Here is a 15,952-nt window from a genome sequence, read left to right as displayed (position 1 = left end):
TGTTTGTGCCCGGGACAAAACTTTTCGCACCAAGCCTGCCGGTCTACTAAATCCATTGCCTGTTCCTGAACAGCCCTGGTGCAACATTGCGATGGATTTTATTACGGATCTCCCTTATTCCTGCAGCAATATGGTCATCTGGGTCGTGGTGGACCGATTTTCTAAGATGGCACATTTTGTACCGTTGCCTCGATTACCATCCGCACCCCAACTTGCCAAACAATTCTTTACACATATTTTCCACCTCCATGGTTTGCCGACTAATGTAGTCTCTGACCGAGGAGTCCAGTTTGTCTCAAAATTCTGGAGGGCACTGTGCTCACGGCTCAAAGTTAAGTTGGATTTCTCCTCTGCCTATCACCCCCATTCTAATGGACAAGTTGTCTCCGCTCGCCAAGATGACTGGTCTGACCTTCTACCCTGGGCCGAATTTTCTTACAACCATAGGGATACCGAATCCACTGGAACTTCACCCTTTTATGTTGTCTATGGACCTCATCCTCGTCCGCCTCTACCCTTGTCTACTCCCTCCGGTGTCCCTATGGCAGATTAATTAGTACGGGACTTTACCACCATCAGGAAGAAGACTCGGCTCTCCCTTCTTCGTGCCACAACAAGAATGAAAAGTCAAGCGGACTAGAAGAGGTGTCCTCCTCCTGAATTTTTTCCTGGAGACAAAGTGTGGTTGTCTTCAAAATTCATCCGCTTCAGAGTATCCTCCTACAAACTGGGACCTCGCTTTTTAGGGGCTTTCAAAGAGACGTTTAAACCTGGTGGCTTATTCCCTACATCTGCCTTCCTCCCTACGGATCCCAAATTTTTTCCACGTCTCCCTCCTGAAACCAGTTATCTATAATCGTTTTTTAAAAAGGACATTTCTCCCACTCCCATCTCTGGTACCTCAGATGTTTATTCCGTCAAGGAGATTCTGGACTCCAAACTTGTCAGAGGTAAACGTTTCTTCTTGGTAGACTGGGAGGGATTCGGTCCTTAGGAGAGGTCCTGGGAGCCACATGAAAACATCTTGGATCAGGATCTTCTCAAAAGATTCTTGAGTCATAAAAGGAGGGGGAGACCAAAGGGGGGGTACTGTTACATACTGCGCTCCGGTGGTTAGCACCAGCCGTGAGCGCAATAGCCCTGTGTCCCTGTTCCCTGTGCCCGCATGCGAATCCCGGCCCATCACTTACCCACGTCCACTCCTGCTGCTGCTCCCTCTCAGCCTCGGCACGTGCGTCCCCATCCCTTAGGGTGCACGCGCGCCGGTGCTTTGAAATTTAAAGGGCCAGTGCGCCCATAATTAGTAAGTGCACCTGAACACTATATTATAAATTCCTGCACCTCCCACACATCCTTGCCGGATCTTCAGTGCTTTTTGCAGAGAAAGCGTTCCCATTGCCTGTTCTGCTTATCTGCGTTACCGACTTCCTTTCTAAGTTTTTTTGACCACGAACCTTTGCCGCCTGCCTTGACCTTCTGCTACGTTGACTATGCCTCTGTCTCACCCTCCTGTACCTCGCCTTGCCCAGTACCTGCGTGGTCGAGCCATATCGGGGGTAGGGACCTGGGTGCCGCCTACCGCAGCAAATCCATCCTGCCTTGCGGTGGGCTCTGGTGAAGACCAGCGGCACCTTAGACTCCGCTCCTCGATACGGTCCGTGTCATCAGCCACACAGGTGGAGGATCCACTACCTGCTCTGTGACATCCGCATCCAGGTACGTAACAATAAATAGACAATCATGTATATTGCCATGTCTTCCAGACTGAGAGAGAGAGAGAAACTCTTTTCTTAGACGATTTGTGTTCTTGCAAGAGAGCAGAGACTCTTATATAATGACTGTATTCCTAATGGGGAATATGGGAAACAACAGTTTGAAACAATGTAAAATGGAAAGGGACATTGCATCTTCTATGACTGAGCCCAGAAAATGTAGAAGGTAGCAATTGAACTGTTCGGGTGGTGGTAGAGGTCCTGTCCTACTTTGATCTCTGCAGTGTCTGTGGTTAGGTGTGAAATGACATATTTTCAATGCACTTTAGATTTCTGTAATGTTTTACATTGATTTACACTTTTATATGATTTATGATCTTTTCTATACCATTAATATTGTTATGGCTGTAATGTATCAGGCATGACTGTGAGACTGTAACTGGTGTGAGGACTACAAGCCTCAGCCATCTTACAAGCTATCTCCCTGTTGTTCTATTTGCACTACTTGTGGGCTGCCACAGAACTATGCATTTAGTTATTTGCTGCTGCATTACTTCCCCCCCCCCTTCTTATTATTATTAGGCTAATTTCACACTACCGTTGTCAGACGGTAGTGTGAAGGCTGCCGGGGGCCACTGGGGTGAATAGGGGAAGAAAAAATACTGCTTGCACCGTCTTTTTCTTCCGCTACTCCCGCTGAAAAACAGCGGCGCCAGACAGACCCGTTTGACTATAATGGGGTTCATCGGGACCCGCTGTTGCTCGTATTGCCCCTAAAAATGACAGCCATCAAACTCTTTTTTTTTTTTTTTTTTTAGCTTGACGGTCGTAATTTTGACAGGGTACAATGAGCAACAGTGGGTCCCAATGGTTCCCATTATAGTCAAGGGGTCAGTCTGGTGCCGCTGGTTTTCAGTCGTTCTTGATGGACGCAACGGCATTGTGAAAGTAGCATTACACTGTATGGTAGGACATTGATCGATGTAATTAAAAGTTTTTAGTTCTTTTTCTATTCAAGATTTTGAATATTTTTCAGCAGATTGCCTTATTACATTGATTAATATCAAAAATACGAACTTAGAATCACTAGTAAACTTTTCTTTTATTATCATAGTTTATTAACCTCTCTGATAACTTTGACTTTAATTTTACAGAGATAAACCTCTAAGTTTTTTTATTTCCTTTTATAAACTTGTACTAAAAAGTAATGGCTCTATAGCCTTTTACAATTTGCTACTTCTTAGGTACCCAACCAAAAGGAATTAAATGGCAATAAAGCAACTCTGAATGGCATTCATTACCCATTACGGCAATCACAATTATTTAATAAAGAAATAGTCAGTCTTATTCCAGTTATCACATTTTTGCAAGTTTCTACAAATGACTTTAGGTTAACATTGTGGGAATTAATTTCATAAATGTCGGAACATTTCTCAGCCGAAACTTAATTTAAATGACAAACATATGTAAAATAGACATGAATAAATGACTGTTGAGTAGGGATAAGCGAATCGAATCTGACAAATCCAAATTCGTTACAAATTTCAGGAAAAATTTGGATTGCAACGAATACGAATATCGCCGCGATTCGATCGTGCAATTTGCTTCATTAAACTCCCTTTAGTGTGGTCCAGGCTCCAGGGCACCTAGAATGGAGGATCCACATGTGAGGACATGGGTCAAGGAATCCTGGGAAGATGGGAACTAGGGTAGGCGGAATGACCCTGAATCACATGCAGCATGCAGACTATCAGCAGCCAGCCTGTGATGTCACAGCCCTATATAATCGGCAGCCATCTTGCGGCCAGTCACTTCAGCCTTTTATTGCAGAGAGATAGAGAGAGACAGACAGCGCTGTGTGTTGCACAGAAAAGCATTTTTCCAGCAGTGATTCACCTCCCAGTTACATCAGCGTTCTGTTGCACAGAGAGAGGGACAGAGAGCAGTGTGTGTTGCACAGAAAAACATTTTTACACCAGCGATTCACCTCCCAGTCACATCAGCGTTCTATTACAGAGAGGGACAGAGAGCTGTGTGTTGCACAGAACAGTAGCGATTCACCCCAAGCCCAAATCCTGCCTAGAAGCACTGATAGGGAAGGAAGTGAGATTGAGAGAGAAATTGCAATTTTGGGAGTAGTACACAGTGACTGTGTGCTGCAGCACCGGAGTGTAACTCTGGTGTTGTACGCAAATACTGTTTTAAGTGTACTGTAGCGCATTGCCCTCCCCTCATAAGTGCATACCATATACGTACATCTCAGTGGTGTACTATTTCATTCCTGTTAAAGTCTTAAGGGCCTATATACTGTAAAAGGCCAGTCAAAAGTACACACCTGTTGGTGTTGTAGACAAATACTGTTTTTAGTGTACTGGAGCGCATTGTCTTCCCCACATAAGTGCATACCACATACATACATCTAAGTGGTATACTATTTTGTTCCTGTTAAAGTCTTAAGGGCCTAGATACTGTGAAAGGCCAGCCAAAAGTACACAACGGCTGGTGTTGTAGACAAATACTGTTTTAAGCGTCCTGGAGCGCATTTTCCTCCCATCATAAGTGCATACCACATACGTACATCAAAGTGGTGTACTATTTTGTTCCTGTTAAAGTCTTAAAGGCCTAGATACTGTAAAAGGCCAGCTAAAAGTGCACACCTGTTGGTGTTGTAGACAAATATTGTTTTAAGTGTACTGTAGCGCATTGTCCTCCCCTTATAAGTGGATACCACATACATACATCTAAGTGGTGTTCTATTTTGTTCCTGTTAAAGGAGTATTCCAGGCAAAAACTTTTTTTATATATATCAACTGGCTCCGGAAAGTTAAACATATTTGTAAATTAATAGTAAAAAATTGCCCGGACCTTCTAAGTGAGTATGTAATATTATAGGTATTTGAATAAAGGCATTTAAATACAATAATTCTCTGGTTCGTGCTTCAATAATAATAATATAAACAATTTATTAAAATAAGATAAATAGACTATGATTAGTTACTTCTCACGGGGCCCATGTGAGAAGAACATATACAATAAAAACAACCTTTAAATAATATTGTGCATAAAATGTGAATAACAAGAATTAAGACAATATTACTGACATTATGACAACATCACTGGCATAGATTTAGTTTCTAATGTGCAGCTGGCATTTATCCGCTGGTATGCAGGTACCGACTGTTCAAACGTAGCTGAAGGTGCCTGAATGATCGTTTCCCTCTTTAAATGTTCAGAATATAATGTATCCTTATAATAATTAAACAATCTGCAACAGTTTCAAATGAATGTTACCGATCCTTATAGTGTCAACCTGGGTAAGAGACGTTGTTACCGCAGTGTCTAGATGGTGTCGGTACACTGGGTCCTCTGTGCAACGTTCCAGGTGGTAATGGTGTAATCCAGCAAGGTCCTGATAGAAGCGGTGGCGATTACTTCTGGCTAATGGCGCTGGCAGGCGCCGATGGTCACAGATCGCCGGGAGGACGCTGGCGCTGGCAGGCGCTGGAGGTGGTAAGTCCTCACCGCTGGCTAGATGGAAGCAAGGACCGTGCACTGTATACGAGGAGCTCACCTCGTGTTGCTGGCGTGTGACGTCAGCTGCTGCTGGAGCCGGGTTCGTTGCACTAGAACTATTTGACAATATTTGGACCGGCCTGGAATACCCCTTTAAAGTCTTAAGGGCCTAGATACTGTGAAAGGTAAGGCAAGAGTACACACTGACCGGTGTTGCACACAAATGCTGTTTTAAGCGTACTGGAGCGCATTGTCTTCCTCTCACAAGTGCATACTACATACGCACATCTAAGTGGTATACTATTTTGTTCCTGTTAAAGTCTTAAATGCCTAGATACTGTGAAAGGCAAACCAAAAGTACGCAACGGTTGGTGTTATACACAAATGCTGTTTAAAGCATACTAGAGCACATTGTCCTCCCATTATAAGTGCATAACACATACGTATATCTAAGTGGTGTACTATTTTGTTACTGTTGAAGTCTTAAGGGCTTAGATACTGTGAAAGGCCAGGCAAAAGTACACACTGGCTGGTGTTGTACTCAAATACTGTTTTAATATACTCCCTTCAGGGCTGAAGTCCTGCAGGAACACGTGGTAACGGAGTTCCTGCACTTTTTTCACAGCAGGAACACTGTTCCCATTAGCAGGAGTCCTGCAGGACCAGCCCTTAAGTGGAAGAGTTCCCACACTTTTTTCCCAGGACTTGACCCCTGACTCCCCTCATATACGCACTAAGTATGTCAGGCAGAGAAGTGCCAGGACGTGCACAGAATAGTGGCAGAGGCCTAAATTCATCAGGCAAAGGTCGCAGCAGACTAGGGGCGAGTGGCAGCAGGAGGTGCAGCAAGAGGTCTGAGCTCCCGGTATCAGCTAGCGGACGTATATCGACCAGCAACCCATCTGCCCTCATCGATTGGTTAACACAGTCATCCACTTTATCACAAGAGACATCTGACACCCCCAGTCAACAGTCGGTGGGTTCCTCAGACACAACCCTCAGTTGGCATGGCCCAGTCCCTGTCCTCCCATTGCTTCTGTCCTATGCTGTTCCCTCCCCCACATAAGTATCTTATGCTGTGGGTTCAGCTCCAGAATTTAGTGAGGACGATCTGGAGCACAGTCAGCAGCTACTGCCCATCCAAGAAGTGGAGGAGACATCCGCTTGGTGAATGTGGTTCCTGCACAGCCACAACAGCAACTTGGACAGGTCCCGCCATTTCCGCCTCCACACTCTCAGGCCGTTGGTCCTGTGACAGTGTGCGACTCCGCCTCCTCATCCTCCACCATGTCCTTAGCCTCCACTGCACGGAAAAGTCTCAGAGTCCCTCCAGCATACCATGTGTGCAGGGCACGGCGGTGTCATGCTGTTCTTCACATGGTTTGCTTTGGCGAACGGAGTCACACAGGGGAGGAACTGCTAAAAGTAAATGAAGAAATCAAATCATGGCTTACTCCACGAAAACTGGAAATGGGAACCATGGTGACAGACAATGGGAAGAACATCTTGTCTGCACTGCGACAAGGAAGCCTGAGACATGCGCCCTGCATGGCACACGTGTTCAATCTCATTGTCAAGCGGTTCCTGAAGTGTTTCCCCAATCTGCAAGACATCCTAACAATGGGAAGGAAACTTTGCATGCACTTCTGCCACTCACACACCACAATGCACACCCTCCTTGAGCTGCAGCATCAGAACGGCATCCCCCACCATACAGAGGCATAGCGTGGGGGGCCGGCCGCACCGGGCGCAACATCTGGGGGGGGGGCGCGCATAGGAACACTTCTTTTTATGTGCCCGGGCCGGCTCCCGTGTGTGGCTGCAGGCGGGGGCCGGCCAGAGCATATAAAGTCTAATACTGTATACTAAAAACCAGGGGGCATCCAGCTGTTGTGAAACTACAACTCCCAGCATGCCCGGACCGGCAAAGACTGTCCGGGCATGCTGGGAGTTGTAGTTTCACAACAGCTGGAGGCCCCCTGGTTTTTAGTATACAGTATTAGTTTTTATATGCTCTGGTCGGCCCCCGCCTGCAGCCACACACGGGAGCCGGCCCAGGAACATAAAAAGAAGTATTCCTATCCCGGACATCCCTGTGTCCCGAAAAATCTTTTCGGGACATAAGGATGTCCGCCGGTCGCTCACTATTCCCCGGCCAGCGCACGTTCTCCTTCGGTCCTTCGCTTCTCCGCCTCTATGGTTGTACACACGGGACGTCACTGACGTCCCTTGCGTACAACCATAGAGACGCAGGAGGACCGCAGGATCATCGCAGGAGGACGCCTGCTGGCCGGGGCCTGATAAGTGACCGGTGGCGCATCATCTTCTTCAGTGTTCCAGTCACCGCTCCCGGCACCTACTGCTATGGTCCATATGCCATAGCAGTAGATGTGACCCCTGACCGGAGGAGCGGTGACCGGATCACTGTGGGGGCAGCAGTACAGACATACAGCCTCCAGCCATGCACTGTATATGGCTGGAAGCTGTATGTCTGTGGGGTGGGGGGAAGCTGCCTACTATTGTGGGGGAACTGCTGACCTAATGTGGGGGGGAGCTGCCTACACATGTGGGAGGAGCTGCCTAATATTGTGGGGGGGAGCTGCCTAATATTGTGGGGGAACTGCCTACTATTGTGGGGAGCCTGCCTACTATTGTGGGGGAAATGCTGACCTAACGTGGGGGAGCTGCCTACGATTGAGGAAGTTGGCTCCATCTAGCCCAGTCTTGGATCATCTCCAGGGTATGGTTCCATTTTGATGTTTAGTTTTTGTTCTTGATATTTTTTGTCGTTTTCGATGGTTGTGAGACGACATATAACAGCATGGCCCATGCTAGGTTACTACATTTGTAGATTTGTATTCATAGACCTGCTGAAAATGTGGAGAATGTGTAATGCATGTTTGACCTCAATAAAGTGTTTGAAAATAAACTTGTATTTAGATGCATTTTACTTTAATTACATCAGAATTTTCATAACAAACAATACATGTGCTTGGGGGGTAAGGGTTTCTTTAACTAATCTAGTGGAAGAAACTTGAGTGCTAAAATCCACGGGTTAGGGGGCGCAAATTACTTGCCTTGCCCCGGGTGCTGACAACCCACGCTACGCCACTGCCACCATAGTCTGATTTGCAACATACACACATTGGAATTCCACGCTCCATATTTTGGAAAGACTATACGAACAGAGAAAAGCCATCACCGATTTTTTGATGATCCAAGCAGATAGGGCCCACACAGGAACCAATCCCTATTTCCACCTAAAAACCCTGGGAAATAGTAATGTTTGTGGGGGGGAAATAGGGAGAGGTTCCTGTCGGGGGCCTCCATTTTTAAAGCGAGTAACACTTGCCAAGAAGGGAATTAATAATGCGAGAGGAGGGCCTTACAGGGGAAGTTTTTACCCCCACCGGTTACAATGGACCATACGTTGTTCCCTTCCACCTTTTAGAGGTCTTTGCATCACATCAATACTTGGTGGTGTAGGTGGCACATGGTGCTTTTTGCACACCTTTCCTTTTGTTTGATTAAAAAAAAAATTGGGGTCCATATATTTTATCCTAAGCATATTAATAAAAGTTAAGTTTTACTTAATGCATATCCTCAATACTTACTTGTGCATACTAACACTTTTACAATAGAGACCGTTTTCTTCTGCCTACCTGCCTCAGCTACTATTCTGATCCTGACACCCGCCTGATGCCACACATCTAATGCCAAGTTCTCCTTTTTTCATCCACCTTCGTCACCGGGTACTGGTATTGCCACCCACTGCACAACTCTGTCACTGGGTCACTTTCAGGACTCCTGATGCTGCTGCTGCCACCTCCAGGCTGTGTCTTTCTGCCACCATATGTTCTTCTCATGCTGATGTCAGCTCCAGGCTGTCTCATTCTGCCACCATGTGTTCTCCTCATGCTGATGCCAGCTCCAAGCTGTCTCATACTGCCACCATTTGTCCTCCTCATGCTACTGCCACCTCGGGTCAGGTTTAGAAAAATATCCCAAGCTTTAAACATTATAGCGCACCAAATCTCATTCTGCCACCATGTGTTCTCCTTATGCTGATGCCAGGTCCAAGCTGTCTCATACTGCCACCATATGTCCTCCTCATGCTTCTGCCACCTTGGGTTAGGTTTAGAAAAATATCCCAAGCTTTAAACATCATAGAGCACCAAATCCATTATCAGAAAATGAAAAGAATGTGGCACAACCGCAAGCCTAACAAGTCAAGGCCATTGACCCAGACAAGTCCGACAAGGAGAAAATTAATCAGAGAAGCAACCAAGAGGCCCATGGTAACCCTGAAGGAGCTGCAAAGATTAACAGCTGAGGTGGAAGACTCTGTCCACAGGACAACTAAGGGTGCATTCACACTGAGCAAATCAAGAGGAATTCACGCTGAAAAATTTACGTGCAGAAAAAAGAACTTTCTTTTCGCGCAAAGTTCATGCAAAATTCATGCAATTCAGGTGGAATTGCACACAGAATTGTGCACAGAAATGGGGGAGAAAGAAGTGAGGGGTATTTCAGCCATTTCTGTGTAAATTCCACGCAAATTCCGTGCAAATTCTGCGCGAAAACGATGTCGGGCGGAATTTTTTTTTTACCATTGACTTCTATTGATTTCTGCTAGCGGATTCCGCTTGAAGCATGAACATGCTCATTTTTCAAGTGGAACAGAATTCAGCATCGGAATTCCGCTAGCAGAATTTCCGCAGTGTGACATTAAAGTCAATGGGCAGAGGAGATGTGAATTAATTTGGAGTGGAGAATTCAAGAGGAATTACTCGAGTAAATTCCTCTTGAATTACTCAGTGTGAATGCTCCCTTATAGTCCTGTACTCCACAAATCTGCCCTTAGTGGAAGAGTGGAAAGAAGACAGTCATTGCTGAAAGTGAGTCACAAGAAATTATGTTTGGAGTTTGCCACCAGCCACGTGGCAGACACAGAAAACATGTGGAAAAGGGTGCTTAGGTCAGATGAGACCAAAATTCTAATATTTGGCCATAGAACCCATCACTGAGCACACCATTTTCACAGTGAAATATGGTGGTGCTGGAATCATGCTGTGGGGATGCTTATTTTTATCAGGTACAGGGAGACTGCTATTAATTGATGGAAAGATGGATGAAGCCAAATACAGGGCAATCCTTGAAGAAAATCTAATAAATGATGGTAATAAAGTGCATTCTTAAATTCTAGATTAGAAGGTCTAATTTACATGCTGGTATGTAATCCTGTCATTGTTTCACTAGTATTTAACAGTAAATTTTGTTTCACAGTAAAGTAAATTGTATGTTAAAATATAATGTTATTAAAAAGTACAACTTTTTTTTACAAAAAAAACTAACAAAACCTCATATGACTCTGGGTCCAGGTACTTTAGGGCTGGGGGCTTCCATTCTTGTCTTCCTTTAATAACAATTGTGTTTCAATTAAAGTGACCACAAAAGTAGACAAAAATGCCCCCCCCCCCCTTTAATTAGAATAACTAATATTTACTATGCACTTTGTTAATTACTTTCCCAGAAATCAACATTTTGAAAAATTAGATTCGGCTGATTCGACAAATTTTCAAAAAAAAAAAATTTGTTTAGGTCCGAAATTAATTGTGGCAAATCGCTATTTAAAAACGGCTATTTCTGGCCTACAGAGAGCCTCAATAGGGGTGTCGAACACTTTGCCTTGCTGTAACATGCATATGGAGTGTGCTGGGTTAGTGAAATAATACTGTTATTCAGTTTGACATGCAGTTCAGAGGCGTTGCTATTAGAATCCTTGTAACAGAGTGGCACAATGACAGAGCCTGGAGGTGGCATCAGTATGAGGAGACCATTAAGTGGTTGAATGACACAGCTTGGAGGTGACAGCAGCATGAGGAGACCATATAGTGGCTGAATGACAGCGTTGAGGTGGCGTCAGCATGAGGAGAACATATAGTGGCTGAATAACACAGCGTGGAGGTGGCGGCAGCATGAGGAGACCATAAAGAGGCTGAATGACACAGCATGGAGGTGGCGGCAGCATGAGGAGAACATATAGTGGCTGAATGACACAGCCTGGAATTGGCGGCAGCATGGGTGGCTGAATAACACAGCGTGGAGGTGGCGGCAGCATGAGGAGACCATATAGTGGCTGAATGACACAGTGTGGAGGTGGCAGCAGCATGAGGACACCATATAGTGGCTAAATGACACAGCCTGGAGTAGGCAGCAGCATAAGGAAAACCATATAGTGGCTGAATGATACAGCTTGATGTTGGCGGCAACATGAGGAGACCATATAGTGGCTTAATGACACAGCCTGGAGTTGGCGGCAGCATGAGGAGAACATATAGTGGCAGAATAACACAGCCTGGAGTTGCCGGAAGCATGAGGAGACCATATAGTGGTTGAATGACACAGAATGGAGGTAGCAACAGCATGAGGAGACAATATAGTAGCTGAATGACACAACATGGAGTTGCGGCAGCATGAGGAGAACATATAGTGGCTGAATGACACAGTCTGGAGTTGGCGGCAGCATGGAGAGACCATATAGTGGCTGAATGACACAGGCTGGAGGTGACGGAAGCATGAGGAGAACATATAGTGGCGAAATGCCACAGCTTTCTCATTCTGCTTTGTACTTCTCCACATCTCCACATTCTGCTTTTTACTTCTCCACATCTTCAAATGCTTTGTACTTCTCGACAACTTTATCAGAATATGGTGATACAAAGCATTTGAAAAATGGTATCACAAACTATGCAAATTTAGTATCCTGCTATATTATTTTTGTTTCTCATTACATTGTATGAAAAACGCTTGTCCCTCCAAAAATAAGCCCTTATACTTTTTTGTCAATAGAAAGATAAAAAAATAATGGCTTCTGGAAAAAAAAAAAAAACTTAAAGGGGTACTCTAGTGGAAAACTTTTTTTTTAATCAACTGGTGCCAGAAAGTTAAACAGATTTGTAAATTACTTCTATTAAAAAAAATCTTAATCCTTCCAGTACTTATTACCTGCTGAATACTACATAGAAAATTATTTTCTTTTTGGAACACAGTGCTCCCTGCTGACATCATGACCACAGTGCTCTCTGCTGACATCTCCGTCCATTTTAGGAACTGTCCAGAGCAGCATATGTTTGCTATGGGGATTTTCTCCTACTCTGGACAGTTCTTAAAATGCACAGTGATGTCAGCAGAGAGCTCCAAAAGTGTTCCAAAAAGAAAATAATTTCCTATGTAGTATTCAGCAGCTAATAAGTACTGGAAGGATTAAGATTTTTTTACAAATATGTTTAACTTTCTTGCACCAGTTGATAAAAAAAAAGTTTTCCACCAGAGTACCCCTTTAAGGGGTTATATAAGCACTACAGATAATGAGTTAACTAGTATCAACACAATTTCAAAGTAATTGATCTGCTTAGATAAATATGACCTACCAAGGCCCTTTCAGTAATTGCTTCACATGGAAATTGTCATTAATAAGCTTAAAACCACGCAATTTTAAAAGAAAGAGATGCCAGCTACCATTTGATAGAAGACAAACACTGGTCTGCATTAACCAGAGAATAAACCAAAGCCAATACTACAGCTAGATCATCTATAAAATGTCCTAGCTCTAAACAGTCACAAAGAAGGCAGCACGTCTTCTAAGATTAAACATAGTTGGACAAAGTCCTAGGTGCGAGAGGATTGTTTAAGTGTTCGGCATTTAGTCCTAAATTAACTGCCAGAAATGATCTAGACATCTCAACTACTATTCCATCTGCATGAGAGTACAACTTGTAGAACCTTCTCCACTGCACAAGAGATGGAATTGGCAATATTATTGCCCTTAGGATAGATGTATTTAGCTTTTAACAAAATATTTAAAGGAAAAGTATCATGCCCAAAAACGTATCCCCTATCCTGTACGTGGCTACAGCGATTCCAGTCATCGGACTCCTCTCAATCTAAAACTTATGCCCTATGCTGCTGATAGGGGATACGTTTCAGATTGCTGGGCACTTGAGCCTCTTTTAAATATGAACAAAATTGCTAATATCTCCCCTGTGGAGAAGACTATTACAATAGACCAGCAGAGCCTACAAATTTACTTATACTCTACATGGTCATCAACCACCATATTTCTTATAATTCAAATAAAGAATTAATATAAATATTAATGGATATGAACTAAAAAGAAAACTTAAAATAGCAGTAGATATTTCTCCTATAACCCCATGTTAAAATTTAAACAGTTATAACAATTGAGAATACAAAATTAAAAGCCCATGAATATTTTATTATTGTTTTGCAACAAGTTAATATATTATTTATAAGTAACTACATTAACATACTGTTTTATTCAACAGTAAAGGTGTGTAGCTGACATCTAGAACCATTGTACATTATCACAAAAAGGTGTATTTATAAAAAAAAAATTGCATACAACACCATTGCATACAATACCAAGCTTAAGTTTTTACCCACTTAAACTTTTCTACATTTTGTTATGGTATAACCACAGATTCAAATTTATTTCATTGCAATTTTATGTGATAAACCAACACAAAATAGTCTATCATTTGGAAATAGGGAGGAATATTACATGGATTTCAAAATTATTTACAAATGGATGAAAATGTTGAGTTCATATGTATCTTGTAGTTTAAAACCACTAACAAAGATCTAATGTGACCAATTGCTGCTACAACTCACATTTACAAGTCACACATTTAGTAAAGGGATCCACCTGTCTGCAATTTAATCTCAGTACAAATATTCCTATTCTGAGAATGCCTTAGATTTTGTTAGAGAGCATTACTGAACAAACAGCAGCATGAAAACCAAGGAGCTCACCAAACAGGATTCCATTTTTAAATCTATGGAAGTCTAAGGGTTTTTTGAGGGAAATGAGCTATAGTTCTTCTTTGTACCCTTATGTGTTAGATTTGATCACTTTTTAAAGTGTTATTCTGATTTTTATTTTTTTTTTGACTATGCTACAGAGACTGTAAAGTTGGTGTAGTTCATAATATAGTGCCTGTACCTGTGTGTGATGGTGGTCTCACATTTCTTCTGTGATTTTGTCTGAGCTTTTCCCATGTTGCAATGCGGCTTGAGACATTACATCACTAGTCCGGTGTTCAAAGGGAGCTTGTCTTTGCTTCAATGGGTGGAGCAATTGCTGGGTGGAAGGGAGATCGTATTGCAGTGAATTGTAGTTTTGCAACAGCTGGAGGCACCCTGGTCAGAAAACACTGGTCTATTGCATTGAAAGGAGCACAGGTATGTTTCAATGGGTGGGTGTCTGATGTGTGGGAGGAAAAAGAGTGACCTCACACTAACAAACAAGAAATTATGGGATTTGTAGTTTGAGAAAATTAACTCCAGCAGGAAATAACTAGTTCACAACAAGTCTCAGCTTTATGGTAATCTCACAACATAGCCATTTAGCCCCATGACAAGTGTGGATCCTTCCTAAGCATGACTGTTACTGTCTGACAGATATATACTAAAATCCCCTTATAGTGGATGACCCCTTTAATGTTTTTGGGGAGACAAGGTATTATTATGTGAATTTGTTTTTGAGTGCTGCTGTTATTCGGCCCCTGAGAGCCCCCTCCATGGTGCACAGCTCTTTCTTATTCTTTTTATTTCAGAGGGAGAGAACAAAGCTGGGCTGTTTAACAGCAGTAGACAAACTGGTGTTTATTTTCATTTACTTTTCTGACCATTTACAGCTCAGCACCTAGTCCTTTATGCTTTGCAATGACATGACAATGCTTGTGAAAGTGCACTGGACTATACAAGCTAGCACTTTGCTGGGGATAATTTACAGTACACTGATATAGATGACATGTGGAGGGAGAAGGGGTTACAGATGTACTGGATTTACAAGGTGCTATGTGAAAAGAAATTAAAAGATTAAAAAACAGCAGCACCACAAAGTGTTGCATTAAGCACTGAACTGGTGTTAAACAGAAGTTTTATTTTATCGTTTAGGGGCAGTGCAGATCCTCTGAAGGAACGAGACAGGCTCACAGATTGCAGATACAAAGCCAAGGTTTGCTCTTCCCCTCTGCGGTACATTACAGTAACAGTATCTAAGCCCTGCCCCACTTTCTGTGACACCCCAAGTGGCCAAGATTTTAGAGCTCATTCTGAGGTAAGGAGTAGTGGTGAGCGGCATAGGCCATATTCGAATTTGCGATATTTCGTGAATATATGGACGAATATTCGTCATATATTCGCTAAATTTGCATATTCATAATATTCACGATTTTTTCACATATGCAAAAATTCGCATATGCGAAAATTTGCATATGTGAAAATTTATGAACTTTATAGCAAGTATACATACCAGTGTAACTTGATAGAAGCAGCAGAGGGGAGGGATCAATATTTGCGAATATTCGCATATGCGAATATTCACCCGGCGGTCTCACACAGTAGTATTAGAGCCTTCTTTAGACCACACAAGCTGGAAGCAGAGAGGGATGATCACTGTCATGTGTACTGTGAAAAAAAACGAATATATGTAATTTTGAATATATAGTGCTATATTCGCGAATATTCGCGAATAAAATTTGAATTATGAATATTACTGTATTACTTATTGTAAGATTCTATTTATTGTACGTAACCCCTTAATAAACAAAATGACAGTTTCAATTTCTTGATGTCAAGTCATCTTTATTATTTTGTAAGTTATTTTGGGAGCATGTGAGCGGTTTTTCAGTTGCGCTTAT

The sequence above is a fragment of the Hyla sarda genome, chromosome 1 (assembly GCF_029499605.1).
Source record: "Hyla sarda isolate aHylSar1 chromosome 1, aHylSar1.hap1, whole genome shotgun sequence".
In the NCBI taxonomy this organism is placed as follows: Eukaryota; Metazoa; Chordata; class Amphibia; order Anura; family Hylidae; genus Hyla; species Hyla sarda.
This window is presented reverse-complemented; position numbering follows the sequence as displayed.